This window comes from Dipodomys spectabilis, unplaced genomic scaffold (genome assembly GCF_019054845.1).
Source record: "Dipodomys spectabilis isolate Male_0828 unplaced genomic scaffold, ASM1905484v1 ptg000239l, whole genome shotgun sequence".
NCBI classification, from domain to species: Eukaryota; Metazoa; Chordata; class Mammalia; order Rodentia; family Heteromyidae; genus Dipodomys; species Dipodomys spectabilis.
The window spans coordinates 1,599,838-1,616,206 of NW_024870916.1; the positions used below are offsets into that span (position 1 = coordinate 1,599,838).

The 16,369-nt window shown below is 34.4% G+C and overlaps 2 pseudogenes; one reads left to right on the top strand and one right to left on the bottom strand.

Moving 5' to 3' along the window:
• Window positions 1-12,159: 12,159 nt before the first annotated feature.
• Window positions 12,160-12,259, top strand: LOC122124552 (annotated as a pseudogene).
• A 673-nt stretch (window positions 12,260-12,932) lies between these two features.
• On the bottom strand, window positions 12,933-13,649 carry LOC122124532 (annotated as a pseudogene).
• Window positions 13,650-16,369: the final 2,720 nt, after the last annotated feature.

Here is a 16,369-nt window from a genome sequence, read left to right on the forward strand (position 1 = left end):
AAGGTGGCCCTCTCGGGAGTTGGGCTGTGGGTCAGGAGCTGTCTCGTCAGCTCGTTGATAAAGCTCCAAGAGATAAGCCCCTCTGTTCCTTGGCTAGTCCATGAAAGTTATTCATTGTCCATCCAGCCTTACTAGGCTTATTGTATTGTATTGTTTTCTACATCATTTTCTAGCACCTGGCCAAAATTATGATACATAGTTATGGAATGAAAATGTAATACAATATTAAGAAAGTTATTTAGGGCTCTGGGAATGTGGCTTCATGGTAAGGTGATTGCCTAGCATCCATGAAACCCTGGGTTCAATTACTTAGTAACACATTAAGAAAAACAACAACACTGGAAGTCGTGATGTGCCTCAAGTGGTAGAGAGCTAGCATTGAGCAAGAAAAAAAAGCTCAGGAAAATTCCCTACCCCTGAGTTTAAGCGCATCTACTGGCAAAAAGAACAACAACAAACAAAAACAAAAACAAAAACAAAAAATCTATTTAGTTAGTAAATGCAAAATAAAGATACCATACTTGGAATATATAATTGCTCCTTCCATACTGACATCTGACAAGAGTCCCTAATTCATGTACGTAACTTATATGAGGAGACTGTGTTGAAAAAGTTTTGTTCATTAATTCACAGCAATTAATGCCAGGAATGTGCTTAGATATCAGGTAAAGTTTAATTCTGGAAATTCAAGTATTCCAGGATTTGTGTTGTCACTGTTAATCACAAAGAGAAGGGTAGGCTAAGTGTGATTTTGAAATCTATTTGGTCAGTTATGGCACCAAAAAGGCAGAGGCTAATTAATAGGTGTGAAAGATAATAAGGGATAACTCCAGATAGAGGGAATAAATTATAGTAATTAAGGTATACCAGAAACTGTTCTAGAGAACCATTTTTGGTTATTGTAGGACTAGTTGTCACCTAGGCTTTCCCTCATTGCCTTTAGCATTCTAAATCTCTTAGGCTAGCTCTTAATCTCTGTGTGATAAATGTATCTCCTTCTACGCTATTCTTTCATACCTTATCTCCTTTGCTTTCTAAAAATCTCATTCTTTCTATATTTCTCTATAAACATTTCCTGATACTAAATATACCTATACAGATGGCAGAGGATGCTAATGTAAGGGTCTCATACCTCATCAGTCATTAATGTAACAAAATGGAAAAGGAGGACATATTTATTGCTACTTCAATTTTTCTGAAATGCTGCAATGTCATCATTTGGTTAAAATTTCCATTCTTTGTCTACACAGTGTCATTCAGTGCACATAAATGCAAATATGAGCCAGGTGCTGGTGGATTACACCTGTAATACTAGCTACTCAGGAGTTTGAGACCAGAGGATTGTGGTTCAAAGCCAGACTGGTCAGGAAAGTCCATGAGACCCTAACCTTCAATTAACCACCAGAAACCCGGAGGTAGTGCTGTAGTTAAGCACCCAGGATCAGAGCTCAAGCCCCACAACCAACAAAAAAGTTGAAATATGACTTTAAGTTTCCCCAAAAGGAACGAAAAGATCAATAATCATCCCAAGCAAAAAAACAAAATTCGAAAATGATTCAGTGCACCTACTTTTACTGAGTTATGTTATGGATTCTTTGCTGGACATATTCTCTAAAAAGAAAGCGTTTAAGTAGGGATACCCGTGGAAACATTGCAACAATGAGATGTATAGGTTGTTATGTCGAAAAACGAACTTTATAACTTTGGTTGGGTGGAGGATCGGGTGGGGAGAAGGGGGGTATATGGGAAGGGATGGGAAGGGGAAACAAAGAGGAGCAAACAATGATTGATAAGAAATGTACTCGTTATCTTTCCCATGTAATTGTAACTCCTCTGTACGGTATGCTCACAATAAAAAAGAAAGAAAAAATTATCAAATATTAGCTTTACAATAAACTTCATGTAATATTTCTGGTTTGAAAAGAGAAGCCTATACAGTTGATGTCACTTGGCTTTCTTACTATCTTAGGTTAAAGCCAAACCAGGCAGGAGAGTATGTCAACCTCTTATCTGTAATTACACAGCAAAAAAAACAGAAGTGGAGTTTTGGTTCAAGCAGTAGAGTACTAGCTTTGGGGGTAGGTGAGCAGGAAAGAAAACTGTTCAGGGATAGGGTCCAGTCTCTGGGTTCAAGCCCCAGAACCAACACAAGCTAAACAAAAAAGCAAACAAAATCTGATATTTCCTTGGGACCCTCCTTAAAGGAATACTGGTCTGAGAAGTGGCTCCTTTTGCTGATCATATGCACTGGATGCTTTGTTGGAATCCTATTGCTCTGGAGAACTCAGGACCAAAATAAGGAATTGTTAACTGACTCCTGCAAAAAAAAAATCATCTCAGGGGTGAAATATCCATCCATAAAACACTTTAAAACATCCATGTCTTTGTTTCTTCTCAGTAGAAATTTTTTTTGGGGGGTCCAGTCGTGGGCCTGAACTCTGGGCCTGCACGCTTTACCTCAGCTCTTCAACTCAAGGCTAGCACTCTACAACTTGAGCCACAGCACCACTTCTGGCTTATTTTTGCTAATGTGGTGCTGAAGAATCGAACCCAGGGCCTCAGGCATGCAAGGCAAGTGCTCTACCACTGAGCCACCTTCCCAGCCCCTGCAGTAGAATATATTTAAAACAACATTATTTCCTTTTGTTCTATGCTGGCCATCTAATGGCACATTATATCTTTTTGTAATACTCTCAACTAGAAGTTTAGAGAAAAATTATATATGAGTAAAAGCACACTAGAAAAAGTCAGGGACAGAGTTTCCTTCAAGCCTTCAGATTCTCTTCTTTTACAGTAAAAAGGAAAGCACAAGTTAACTTGAACTTTGTCAATCTGCTATGTTCCATTCCTCTCCTGGGATCAGTTTCCACATCCAGTAACAATTATTTCCAGGAACAATCTATGGTGCTGCTTGAGGTATAATGAATGTTTTCTGGCTTCACCGAAATAGCACAAGGACACCTTTGGACCTGAGGTAACACATGTTTCAGAGACAACTTAGTGAAGAGAAAATATGAAATTTATATTTCTTACAAACACCTTATCCATGAGGATATTGAGTTCAAACTTTGTAAATTCTCTGTAAATTAAGGCGAATTTTAAAGTGTAAGAAGTTTCTCAGACCATTTTTTTGTGAGTGTATGTGCTGTGCATTATTTTCCAAGTGTACATCAATATGTTAACTCATGTTAACTATAGCAATAATAAGAGAAAGACAAATTCTGTGTTTAAGTATAAGGGTTCAATACAATAAGGAAGACTCTACAAATAGGACCACGTTGAAACAATAAAGCCAAGTGCAATATGTACACTTATGAGAGTGCTATAGAAAAAGTATTACTCCTACGTGGAACATGAAGTATAAGGCCACTCCCTTTCTAAATCACGCTTGCTAATGACACAACTTTGTAGAAAGTAGAATGGAAGAATAATTCTGTTTCCAATGCAAGTCAGATATAAGAGCATGGACTTAATTGGAAAAAAAAATTCCATCTTGAGAGAGCAGTTATTATACTAGCCATGAACTGGTGGATAAGATCACATTTTTTTCTTTCCTTTACATATATATATATATATATTTTGGTGGTGGTCCTGGCACTTGAACTCTGGGTCTGGGCACTGTCCCTCTGCTATTCCGCTCAATGCTAATGCTCTACCACTTGAGCCACAGTGCCGCTTCCAGTTTTCTTGCAGTAAATTTGAGAAAAGAGTCTCCAGGTTGGCTTTGAACCCAATCCTCAGATCTCGCCACCACCCAGCTTAGGATCACATTTCTAACAGTGTGCACTCAGCATATGTAATGTGCATGTTCATCTATCTTTATATGAATTCTTGAGTTAAAAATCTGGGCTACAGCTTAGACTTTATACTAACAAAAATGTTTGTAGTTTAAAAGTTGATTCTAGTGGATAAATGAAACCTAAGAATGTAAAGGAGCCTGGGAAGTTCAGTTTGCATCCAGCCATGGCAGAACAGTTTTTGAGACACTATCTATAATTAACCAGCCAAAACCTGGATTAGAAGAATGGTTCAGGTGATGGAATAACAGTCATGAGCAAGAATGATGAATCAGAGCTTGAGGCTTTTGCATACATACATATAAACATAGACATACACACAGAGGCACTTATATGTGCACACACATATACACAAATGAAGCAACTCTCAGAATATGTAGAAAAGTTAGAAATCAATAGAAAATACGTCCTGAGTAGGACTAGAATCAAGTGATAATTTTTAATGTTAGAAAGTCCTCAAGTGAACTTTCTTAAAAAAGGTTGAGAATATTCCATAGGTAGGACCAGAGATAGTAAAAGAGTCAAGTAATCAATATTAAAGGGATTGGATCCATGGAGGAATGAATCAGAGACCCCGCAGTTGCATTTGAAAATGTTGATACCCTGTGTCAATTGTTAGACGATCTTTGAAAATAGTACATGAACAGTCTGAGAAGTCTAGTGGATAATATCACTGGAGAAGTTCAGAATTGCTAGTCTGTATCTAGATTAAATAAACCAAGAAGGGGCTGGGAAAGTGGCTCAGTGGTAGAGTGCTTGCCTTGCATGAAGCCCTGGGTTCGATTCTTCAGCACCACATAAGCAAAAAGAAAAAAGCCGGAAGTGGCTCTGTGGCTCAAGTGGTAGAGCGCTAGCCTTGAGCTGAAAAGCTGAGAGACAGCACCCAGGCCCAGAGTCCGGCCCCATTAATGGACCCAAAAATGAATAAATAAACAAACAAATAAATAAATAAATAAATAAACCAAGAAAGTATGGTGGGGCAATAGCATTCAGAATGACAGGGAATTAGAGACTGGAATTACTACTGATACCTTCCCTGGACCAGGTAGTATACTGTTGTCTTAATAAAACACACCAAACAAGAAAGGAATACACAGTTGGGAGTTTGGATTAATTTCTTCATTATGTTTTGAGAAGCCAATTTTTCTATTGAAATGCAACTGGTATATAATCCTCAGTTTTGTTTTAAATGCTCTCTTCATTACAGAACTTTCCTAGATGCAAAATGGTTCATGATTCCCATCCAAAATTTGAAATAGTAAGTAATCATCATTCAGTTAGATTCCAATGAAAGGATGAAGGATTACAAAAGCTTAAGCATGGAGGAATAGCAAAGTTCAACTAATGTAGGTCTTTATAGATCTTGCTAAATTAGAGTTTAGATTTCAAATAAATATTTTGGTTTTGTTTGTAATTTCATATTCTACAGGATACTACAAAATTCTCTTTAAGTAGAGGGTTTAATTGACAAATTTACAAATGTTTCTTGCATTCTATTTGCCTAGCATATTGTTTCAAGAGAGCTATAATTAGAACTTAGTTAATAGATAACACCAACACTTCATGTATAAAATGATAATGTGAATAATGTAGACCGAGATGCCAACAAATTGATTATATTAATTTATAAATTTAGAAAAAGCAATTTTTGAGGCTTTAATATAACATGGTATGAAGAGAATAATTGTGTGACATCTTCTTTCTTCTACCTGTATGTAACACAGGAAGCCATTTCCTTAATTATGTGCCTCTGTATACAATGAGAAAAATGCTATGTTTAGGGTTTGTTTTTATTTTTGTTTTTGTTTTATTGCTTTGTCATAGGGCTTGAACTCTGGACCTGGACACCGTCTCTGAGCCTGTTAAGCTCAAGGCTTATGCCCTACCACTTCAAGCTCAGTACCACTTGTGTCTGGCTTTTGCTAGGAAGTTTATTGGAGATAAGATTCTAGGGAACCTTCCTGCCAGGGTGTGCTTTGAACTGTAATCTTCCGATCTTAGCATCCTGAATATCTATGATAGTTAAAAAAGTTATAAATATAAATAATATTTGCAAGAATACCAGTGGAGGAAAAATGATGCAACCCAGTTTATTGTGGTGTTCTTTCCAGAACATGGAGGGCATCACAATAGCAAAGGTGTAGTATTTTTTCTCAATAGAGATAAGTTATTAGTGATGTGAATTAAGGGAATTTTGAGGTGCACCCTACGAGTTGGAAACTGTTGTTCTAGGATGACTTTATGGCGTAAATTTTGGGATTGATGGTCATAGAAATAATAGCTTAATCTGATAAACTATTGCTTACTCTTGAAGAATTAATTATAACGGATGCTTTATAGTTTTATCCTATACCAGAATGTGGCTATTTTTCTGTTCACATCGCATTCTGTAACACCCCATTGGAAAATGCATCCATTGCAGAATTACATAATATGCAAACAGGTACTATTTTGAATCTCTCATGTATGTAATATTCAGAATTTGAAAGTGAGTAGTTATTAGTCATAGAAATTTAAAAGTTATGGGTTTCCATAGAATTAAACAATTTTCGATTTTAGTATGAGAATGTACTAATTTATTCTTTTTTGAAAATATTGGCAAGTATGTTGTGAAAAATTGTCTAGTTTAGTTGAATAACATTTAAGTTGATCGCCCTCTGAAAAAGAAGGGGTAATCAATTCAAATTAGACACCAAATAGGACTTTTTTTTAAAGTTACTACATACAGAATAATATTTACAATAGTAATACAGTGAAATTTTATTTCATGCAGCTGATTTTTTAAATTTAATTTTAAGGTGAAAGTGATGTGTAGTGGGTTAGCAATTGTAAGGCAGTGAATACATAACTTTTCAAACTTGTTATCCCCTTTCTCATTTTTCTCACAGTTTTTCTTCATTCCAAAACCCCTCACAAGTTGTAATGTACATTTACAACATATTGGCTTGTGAATATTGCTACTGCATTGGTTTGCCCTTTGTCCTTTGTCTCACCATTTTGTTGTTCCTCTTCCCTTCCCTAATTAAGGTAAATGTATGCACAATACACACGGTACCAAAATCAAACACAGTCGGAGATAAACCATAGGGGAAAAACCCAAGGAAAATAGAAACCACATAGTACAATAAAAACAAAAACTGCAAATAAATATCTCTTTCCATATCTTGGAGTTCATTTTGCTCAGCATCAGCTTATATGTTCATATGTATGCATAACAAAGCCACTGGAAAATAATAGTTTCATGGATTCTATATCATAAAAAAAAAAACATGTTAACTGTTTTTGATGGTAAAGGTGAAATTAGGATTTGTAAATTCACGATTCTGATAAAGGAATTTCAAAGAGTTTAAAATTATGACAGGTAAATTTTAATTGTTCTAACTTTTTAACTTAGCCTATTAAGAAAATTTAAAATTGCCTGGGAAAATAGGCTTTCATTCAAAGAAATTCATGGAGACTTAGCTGAGAGTGAGCAATGTGGGTAAGATGGCTCATTTTCACAGTAAACAAACAAACTCACAAACCTTGCTGTAAATCCCGTAGGTTCCCATGAGAATTGTCCTTACCCAAGAAATATACTCTTATTGTGTGAAACAAGGTTGTAGTGGAATTTAAATTCAAAGTTTTTTTTTAAAAAATAAGACATCAAAATTTATGAATTGACCTTTAATTACTAAACAGTAATTCTCTTAAAAATAATTTGGGTCAAAATATTTAGGGAGAAAGTGCCCTTCACAATGAAAGAACGTATTGAATTTACACTTTTCTGTTTTAATACTTTCCACAATACCTTTGCACGAGAAGCATTGAAACACAGAAAAAATATCTGATTGGATACTTCAAACCAATGATTTCACATTACTAATTAGCTCAAAAATATAATATCCTTATTAACATGAGATAGTGAAGACTTATCTTATTACATAAGCCAAAAAGTTTGGGGATCAGAAAAGAATTGAGCAAACTGAAAAGGTAAGAAAACACGTTATTAGAAACCCTAGCTAAGCATATTGGTTTCAGCAGTGGAGGGGGCCAAACTTTTTGTTATAGATTGTCTTAATGTTTTTGCTACCTAAAGTGATTTTACAGAGCCTATTTGGCTCAGTATAATGCAGAACAAATTGAATGAAGACATGAAAATAAATTCTACCTCCAAGTAAAGGAGTTTTCAAAGAGAAACCATGAAGATGTAGCATTGGTGGACGCCTTATAGTCCTTCCGTTTCACTAGACTTGAAGCCAAGAAGCTGTGATTAATTGGAAATCAGGCAAGAGCTAAGAATAGGACATATAAGAAGGACATAGAAGTATTGTCCTTTGTAACAGACAATGTCATCCAAGGAATCGGTCATTTAACTCTATTCTTCTCCATACATCTTGTTGAGCAAATACAAGACCAAGAGAAATCTATTGAAATAATTTTGCAAAGAATAACTTCACTGGTCCTGATATGGTATCTAAGGAGAGTCTTAAGAGAGAAGATAAAAGTGGAGTATTCTTAAGTTTCCTCTAAGCATTTTGTTAGCAAAATGTATCTTTGAGGTTAGAAGTGATTGAACCAAAAAGTGGTGGAGTACTTTTTTTTGTGGGCACTTTAGACACAAGAAGATTTCAAGGTAAAAGAAAAAAGAAAAAAAATTATAGCTAAATATTTGTGATTATAGGTTCTTGGACTGGTTTTTTGGAGACAAAGTTTTGCATTAGCGTTTGTACTCATTAACATTGTTGTTGAGTTTCCGTGGCAACCAAATGAAAAGGGGAAGTTTAATGGACTCGCTTGGACAAGTACACAGCATGATAGAAAATAATGGCAAATAATATTTAATGAATTATTTTGAACAATTCCTTTGCGAGAACAAAGAAGGAAAGATATAATTCAAATAACTTGATGTTATTAAAAGTATGAAAATGGAGGAGTGAAGAGATTGAGAGAAATCATAGAGGAATGTTTTCTCTCCAGTGGAGTAATAGGTTCTTGATTTTATTTCTTCCATTCTGTCTTCACAAGCTATCAACTGTGCCTCAAGACTGGAGTATCCAGTTAAGATAAAGAGCACTCACAGAAGAAAATATTTGCAGTAGATATAGATGATTTATAACCTTAGACAATCTTTTTAAATTTGTTAAAAGTTTCCCCTACCCCAAACTGTCCTTTTTGAACAGCTTTGTTTGCTTTTCCAAAGACTGCCCTTCATTAGCTGCTTAAAATTTTGAGAGGTCATATTCATACTCTCTAGAGATTGATGTTTGGTTGAGATTTTTGTTTGTTGTGTTTTTTAACTGAATTTCAAAAGGTTGTGCAAGTGTGTTACAATTAAATATGTCCATCTAATTGCCTAAAGCTCCTGCATCAGAGTCACTCCTTCTATCAGTCTCAACCAACCCTTTCTCCAAGATTTAGTTCAGATTTTCCACTTCCTTTGTTACATATGCACATTGAGTATTCTAGCTGTATTTGCCCCTTGTTCCATTTTTCATTCATTCTATTTCTTTACTATTGTTCCTCTCTGTTTTCAATTTCCTGATAGTCATTCTGTTAAATTGTCTGTTAATACTTTGAAAAGTTTATATACATTCCATGAGTTTCTTTTTTTAATTTTTTTATTGTGAAAATACTGTACAGAGGGGTTACAATTACATGTGCAAGATAATGAGTACATTTCTTATCAAGCATTGTAGCCTCCTCCTTTGTTTCAATCCCACGTATACTTGAACTGATGTCAGCTTATATTTCCATAATTCATTCATCTGTAATAACAATTTGAAAGACTGGAGATGTGAAGCACTTAGACATGATTTTATTCTCGTTCATTTGGAAGATTAATCTTTAGTCAACAAGACAGTTTAAAAATGGCTTAGAATTTATTCCCAACTACCAGTTTTTATAAATGGCTTTGTACAATGGTGTGTGATTATTTTATTTTACGTAGGATAATTTTTTCTACTACCTATAAGTTTTGGCAAAAGAAGAAAACTAAAATTTACTACTTAGAGGAATATGATAGATATAGAAGACAGATTTTATGTTTGTCAGATCTCTCATCAGGACCCATATTCAAGACTTAAAGTCATATTTCTTACTATGTTAGACAGATAGGGAAAACAGAAAACAACACATGATAGAGCAACTATTACTGACTTTTTAAAATGTACCTTCTTATGTTATGAAATTTACTTTATTAGCTAATATTTGAGTTTGAAATATGGGAGGCTGATCTATATAACATATTTCTGGAAGGCACCTACTGAACAACATAAATGGTGGGGGGTACTATTTCTACACTTTAATGAGTGGTTGAACTTGTTTGGTATTAGTGCTGGGTAAATAAATCAACTCTATTGTAACTTGCTCCCTACACTTGAAAATCTTGTAATGTGACTATCATCTACTTGTCAACTGTTATTTTGGCAAATGTGATTTTAAATAGTTTATTTGAAAATGAATATACTTTCAGGAGATTAAATGTAGGTTATCATTGGTTTGAGAATGGCAACATTTTTATACTACAGAACCTAGTTTTACTGAAGTACCAGTGTTTTGAAGCACTAAAGACCTTCTTAGTTAATGATTTTCTAAATTATATTTGACCTCTAAATCAAGTTTTCCTAGCCTTGGTAGTCCAATTATGGATCTATCATTCCAGAAACTATTTTTTGGCTGCAATGAAATCTTTCATTAATCATTAGGAGAGGGGTATTAAAAATAATCTTGTTCATGTGTGATTTTGTTCACTCAGATGGGCTGGTCATCTGTAAATTGAAAGTTTGAATTACAGTACTTTCTCTCAGATTTTGTGATCTCATCTTTCATTGAAAGTTGCTTAGCATTTCACAATTGATTACTGCTTATTCTTGAAAGGAATTGGGGCACTGTAATGTTATAGGAAATGAGAAATCGAGATGAGTCTTCAATAATTTCCGCTGGCATGTTGCATGGGCCTATGTGAGAAGTCTTGTGCTTGTTATCTGATGGTGCAGATAACTGGGACCTGGTGTCCTAGGACCATGGGTCCTCCAGAAGAATAATAGCTTTTAGACATCATATCAGCAAAATTTGTGTATAATCAGTAAGAATGCTTTAGAAATATGGATTAAAACACTTTGGGACCAGCGAGTTAAAACAATAAACAGAGCATCAGAGTAAAATCCCTTATAGATTAGCAGAAAAAAATACTGTTATTTTACCATGTGAATTCAGAAGACTATGAACACTTAGAAGGTATCACAAGTTTATAGCAAAGACATTGCATTGATACTTTTTATATTCTAATATATATTCTAAACCTAATTATTTATATTCCAATCCATTTATGGGAATAAATGTCAATATATTTGTCAAATTATCAATTCTAGTAAGATTCACTGTGTGAAATTTAAAATCAGCACATATAAATATAAAGTATATGAGTATATATTATATAAAAATTGTTTTACATTGTTGTGTTGTGGTTAGGGAATCAAAGGCAACTCTGTTTTAAAGTATTATTCCATTATCTCTAACTTAGCTTTTGGTAGAGTTAGACTTAAAGCTTTACCATTTGTAGATTTACAGCCTAGAGCCAAGAGGAAACACTGTGATTAAAGCATTACCAATTTAAGGCCTAATATCTAGGAGAAACATATGGACTGCTCCAGGAGCTATGGAAATATTTGGTGATTGAAAGTCAGTAGTGTAAGTTCCTGCCTAGTTGGATGATAGACAGGCCAGGACAGTAGGTAATCATGCATATGAACAATTTTTTCACCTTCTTGGCTTTAGCTACTTTTCAAATGATAAGTATAATAAACAATTATATTTTGATAAAATACCTTCCATTCTGAACAATTCGGTCTAAACGGTTCATCTCTCTATGATCCCTTGTAACTAAGATTAGTTTTGTTTCAGTAAGACAATCTATGCTGTCAGGGTAAGATATTGTGGTTGGTCTGTTCCTACATGGAAGAAGGGTAAAGGTTCAGGCAGACATTTGTCCCAGCAAGACTTCATTTGAGAAATTTTAAGCTGCAGAAATTTAGAAGTACCTCGTAAGCAAGGCTTACTATGAATCCATTAGCTCCACAAAGCTAACTCAGTTGATAAATAAGTCCTTGAAAAGCCATCACTTTTGGAATTAGCTGTAACGGCTACAAAGTATGATCAAATTTAACATGAAAACGAAAAATAGTCATTGACAAAAAAATTGTAAATGTGAACAATCGACCAAACGATATCAGTTTTTTTTCCACTATATACAGAATTTTAGAGAAATAAGATCAATAGCATTTTTAGGAAAAATAAGGGTTCCTTGTTACAAATAGGCATCCATGAATATATACCTGTATAAAGATTGCATCATTAAGTACTTAAATTTAGAGGATTCTACATGCTTCAGCAGCAGGTCTACACAAACTACAACAATACAGAGATTAACATGGCACTTGCACAAGGATGATAGGAAAATTTGTGAAGTATTCCTTATTTTTCATTCTTCTGATGCAAGAAATGAAAAACAGTTATTAAAAAGTTGATTACAAAAATACAGGTGTAACAATACATGTAATTCATAGAACTAAAGGTTAGTTTTACATCATTGTATTAAATCTTCACCTTCAAAAAGCCTTTACATTGCATAACCTTTACAAAACTTGAAATTAGATAACAATGTCATTTTATCCAAAAGAAATAAAGTAATATTAGGCCCAGGAAAAAAAGGAATCTTAAACTTCTTCTATGTGGAATGCAATCTGATAGGACACATTTATTAATGAACCTATACATTATATAACAATGTAGAATTCAAATTATTATATCTAGGAGCGAATGAAATAGATTATGGACATTATACAAACATAGATATACTTTTTTCAAAAAAGCACCAGGAACATCTTTAGTGTCTATACTATTCATTTCAACAGATAAGTTAAAATTATTTCTGATTTAAAAAAAAATCACAAACTCTGCTGAAATCATTATAGATGTATACAAACAACGAATACATTTTGACAACAAAGTCAGGCAATTCACTTGGAAGAATACCATGGAATCAATGAATTTTTAAAGTAAGATATTGCTGTTGCTTTGTATTGTGAAAAAAAATTTGTAAGGACAGAAAGGATGGACTGGCATTTTTGAAATTTAAGAAACTTATTCAAACCATTACGACTTAGGAGAACAATTTGTACAGCCTTCCACAACTTCAAAGAGGTAGTGATACATACTTATCCTTTTGGCAATATCAAATGCAGTTTCTTCCAAGTTGTTCTTCAGACCTGGTTTGATATAGTGGTTCAACAGAAATACATACATGGTATCTTTGCTATTTCTATTCCTAGCAGTAATATGCAAGGGGGTCAAGAGGCCTTTAGTTTGGGGATTGGTATCTGCATCATGATGAAGTAAGAAAAAAGCCACTCTGGTTTTATTCCACATGTAAGCACTGTGCAGGGGTGTCCAGCCATTCAGAGCTACTGCATGAATATCTGCCTTGAGCTACCAACTCATGGACAATGTCTAAGTGACCACTCTAGGCTTCCTGATGAAGAGGGGTATACTCATCCTCATCACAAGTATTCAATTGGGTGGCCTATTTGGAAAGTAGTCTCCACACCATAGTAAGGCGATTAATTTTGGCATCCCAAAGAAGAAATTTGCTTGGATCCTACTCCATTTTTTTCTTGTAATTGATACCATTCCTCACTTTTTTCTTTTGTTCCTTGTCTTCGTCAGAGTTACCTAACAAGAGACTTTGAGTGCCAGTGGGAATGAGATGTCAATGTATTTCCCCAATAGTTCACATTGGTTGAACTGGTCAGAAAAATCTGGTGAATTTTCTGCATATGATTTTTCACCATGATTTATTTTCGCTTTTTCCATTTTTGCTCTTCTAAATTATTCTAACTGTGGAGTAGGGAATTGATAGAGAGCAGAGGAAAGATTTTCCTCAGTATTCAAAGGTACAGACTGAAAATGAGGACCAGTGGTGTCTTCATGTGCAGCTTATTCTGGGAATGAGAAAATAGGAAACAATGCCTTCTATGTAAATGATTTGGGAAATACCACATTATAGTGTAAGATAACTCATTATTCAACATATGGGCTTTAAGAGCTTTCTAGTAGCTTTCTAATGTTGGTATTCAACATTAGAAAAAATGTATAATGCAGTAGTAAAATAGAAGTCCTTTGTATGACTACCTAAATTCTTGTTATTTTTAAAGACACTTGTTTTCATCTAAAAATAGTCCTTTCTATTGTCTTCAGGTGATTTTGATGATTGAAGATGCTTAATGAGAAGTCAAAATATATTAGTAGTCCTTTGCTATCAATTAAATTTCACTTTTTCTACTTGGAGATTATAATGATCAAAGCAATAGTTCAGAATCAGCAAGCAATAGTTCAGAATCATGCTTCAAGTAGAAATGAATTACCAGTAAGTAATCCTGGATTCCATTTTCCACAAAGTTTTGTCACAGATACAATCTTCTACAATCTGCCTGCCTTCTCTAGCTGTTTCCTAGCCTGGACCTATTCCTTCATTGTACAGGAAAAGTGTGATTCAACTGATTTCAGTCAGATCTGTTAGTAGAATTATCAAGTATTTAGATTCTTTTTTTAAAAATTAGTTTTGGGGCCTGAACTCTGGGCCTGGACACTGTCCTTGAGCTCTTCAAATCAAGGCAAGTGCTCTACCATTTGAGCCACAGCACCACTTCTGGATTTTTCTGTTTATGTGGTGCTGTTTTGGGAAATGGCAGAGCAGAAAGTGAAATGATGCAACCAAAAATATAAAAGCAAAATAAATTAGAATAATTATGGAACAACCATATTGTCTATGAGAACCATGAAAGAGAGAGAGGAAAAGAGATACAGATGTGCAATGACCTAGCTAGCCGCAAAATCCATGCTTCTAATCAATTTACAGAGCAAACATTTTTTTTTTTTACTTTTTAAAAGAGATGGAAATAGAATTTATGTATTTACTTGAAATTAGTAAATACATTTTTAGTCGCCTACATAAAGAGACATAGCTTTGACCAAATTACAGACAAGAATCTTAATACTTGGGCTGGCAATGTGCCTCAGTGTTAGAGTGTTTGCCTTGCAGCTTACTACAGTGCGGAGACTACTTTCCGAAAAGTCCACTCATATGAATACTAGGGATGAGGATGAGTATACGCCCCTTCATCGGGAAGCCTAGAGTGGACACCTAGACATTGTCTATGAGTTGGTATCTCAAGGCAGATATTCATGCAATAACTGTGAATGGCTGGACACCCCTGCACAGTGTTTATATGTGGAACATATTGCAACAGCACACACACACACAAACACACACATATACACACATATACACACACATCATCATATTTCTTAAGTATTTTTTGTGTATAGACTTAAGAAGAAATTTACATTACTAACTTGAATTTCTGACAAGACAATATCATCACTGTACATTTTGCTTCTGTGCTCTCAGTTTTAAATTACTATCTAAGTATGTGCATTACATAAGTGTTGGAAAAATAGGAGTCACCCGGGTGGTTCAGGTCTTTAATCCTGCCTAATCAGAAAGATGAAATCTGATGATTGTGCTTTGAAACCAGACCAAGAAAAAAAAAAGTTCATTAGATTATGATTTGAAAGTAACCACAAAAGCTTGAAATGGAGCTTAGTATAAACAGTAAAATGCTAGCCTTGAGAAAACTAAAACAACAAAAAAAAATAACAAATTCTGGGACAGAGCCAGGTCCTGAGTTCAATCTCTAATATTAGCATTAAACTAATGAATGAATGAATGAGTGAATGAACTAAAAATAAATTCAATGGTTACATGTGGAGAGACAGGTCAAATGTAACAACAGTGGTGACTGGATTATGTATTATTTTGTAATAAGGCAAATTATCATTTTTCCTAATCATTAATATTTTATTTGAACTATTTTGTACAATAAACCCTGAATTTGGCATGCATGTATATGTGTGTGTACATGTGCCCACATGGGTGTGTGTGTGTGTGTGTGTGTGTGTGTGTGTGTGTGTGTGTTTGTGTGTAGTTGCAATGTTGCTTGCCAATGTGATCTGAGTGAGTCTGAAAAGAGCTGTGTTGCAATGTTGTTATTTATCAGTGTTCCATCCTGTCATTTCAGTGGAACCGCACTTCTGTACATTTTATTTGTCAAATAATAGCATCATCATAATCAAAGCATTTATACCATTAAGTTAGATAAAAGAGATCACTTTCAGCACTTAGTATATGTTAGGCAAAAAGATACACGTATAATTAGGTAGTAAGTTATTGCTGTAAGATGACTGTTAGTACAAAATATGTATTTGACCTCTTAAATTCTATATACTTTTAAGATATACTCATGGAGTGATTTTGATCAACTTGACCAAACAGGTATTACTCTCTGGTTATTCCTGTGAAAATCAAGGTGGATAAACTCTTTCCGGATTTCTGTTGAAAATAACTTTCTTTGTAAGATCGTATCTATTCAGACTAAGATAATAAACACCGTATTTTTTAGGTTTGAATATCCCATCATATTGATTGAAAATCAACATTGTGGATATGTTTGTTAGATATTCATTGCAAAAAC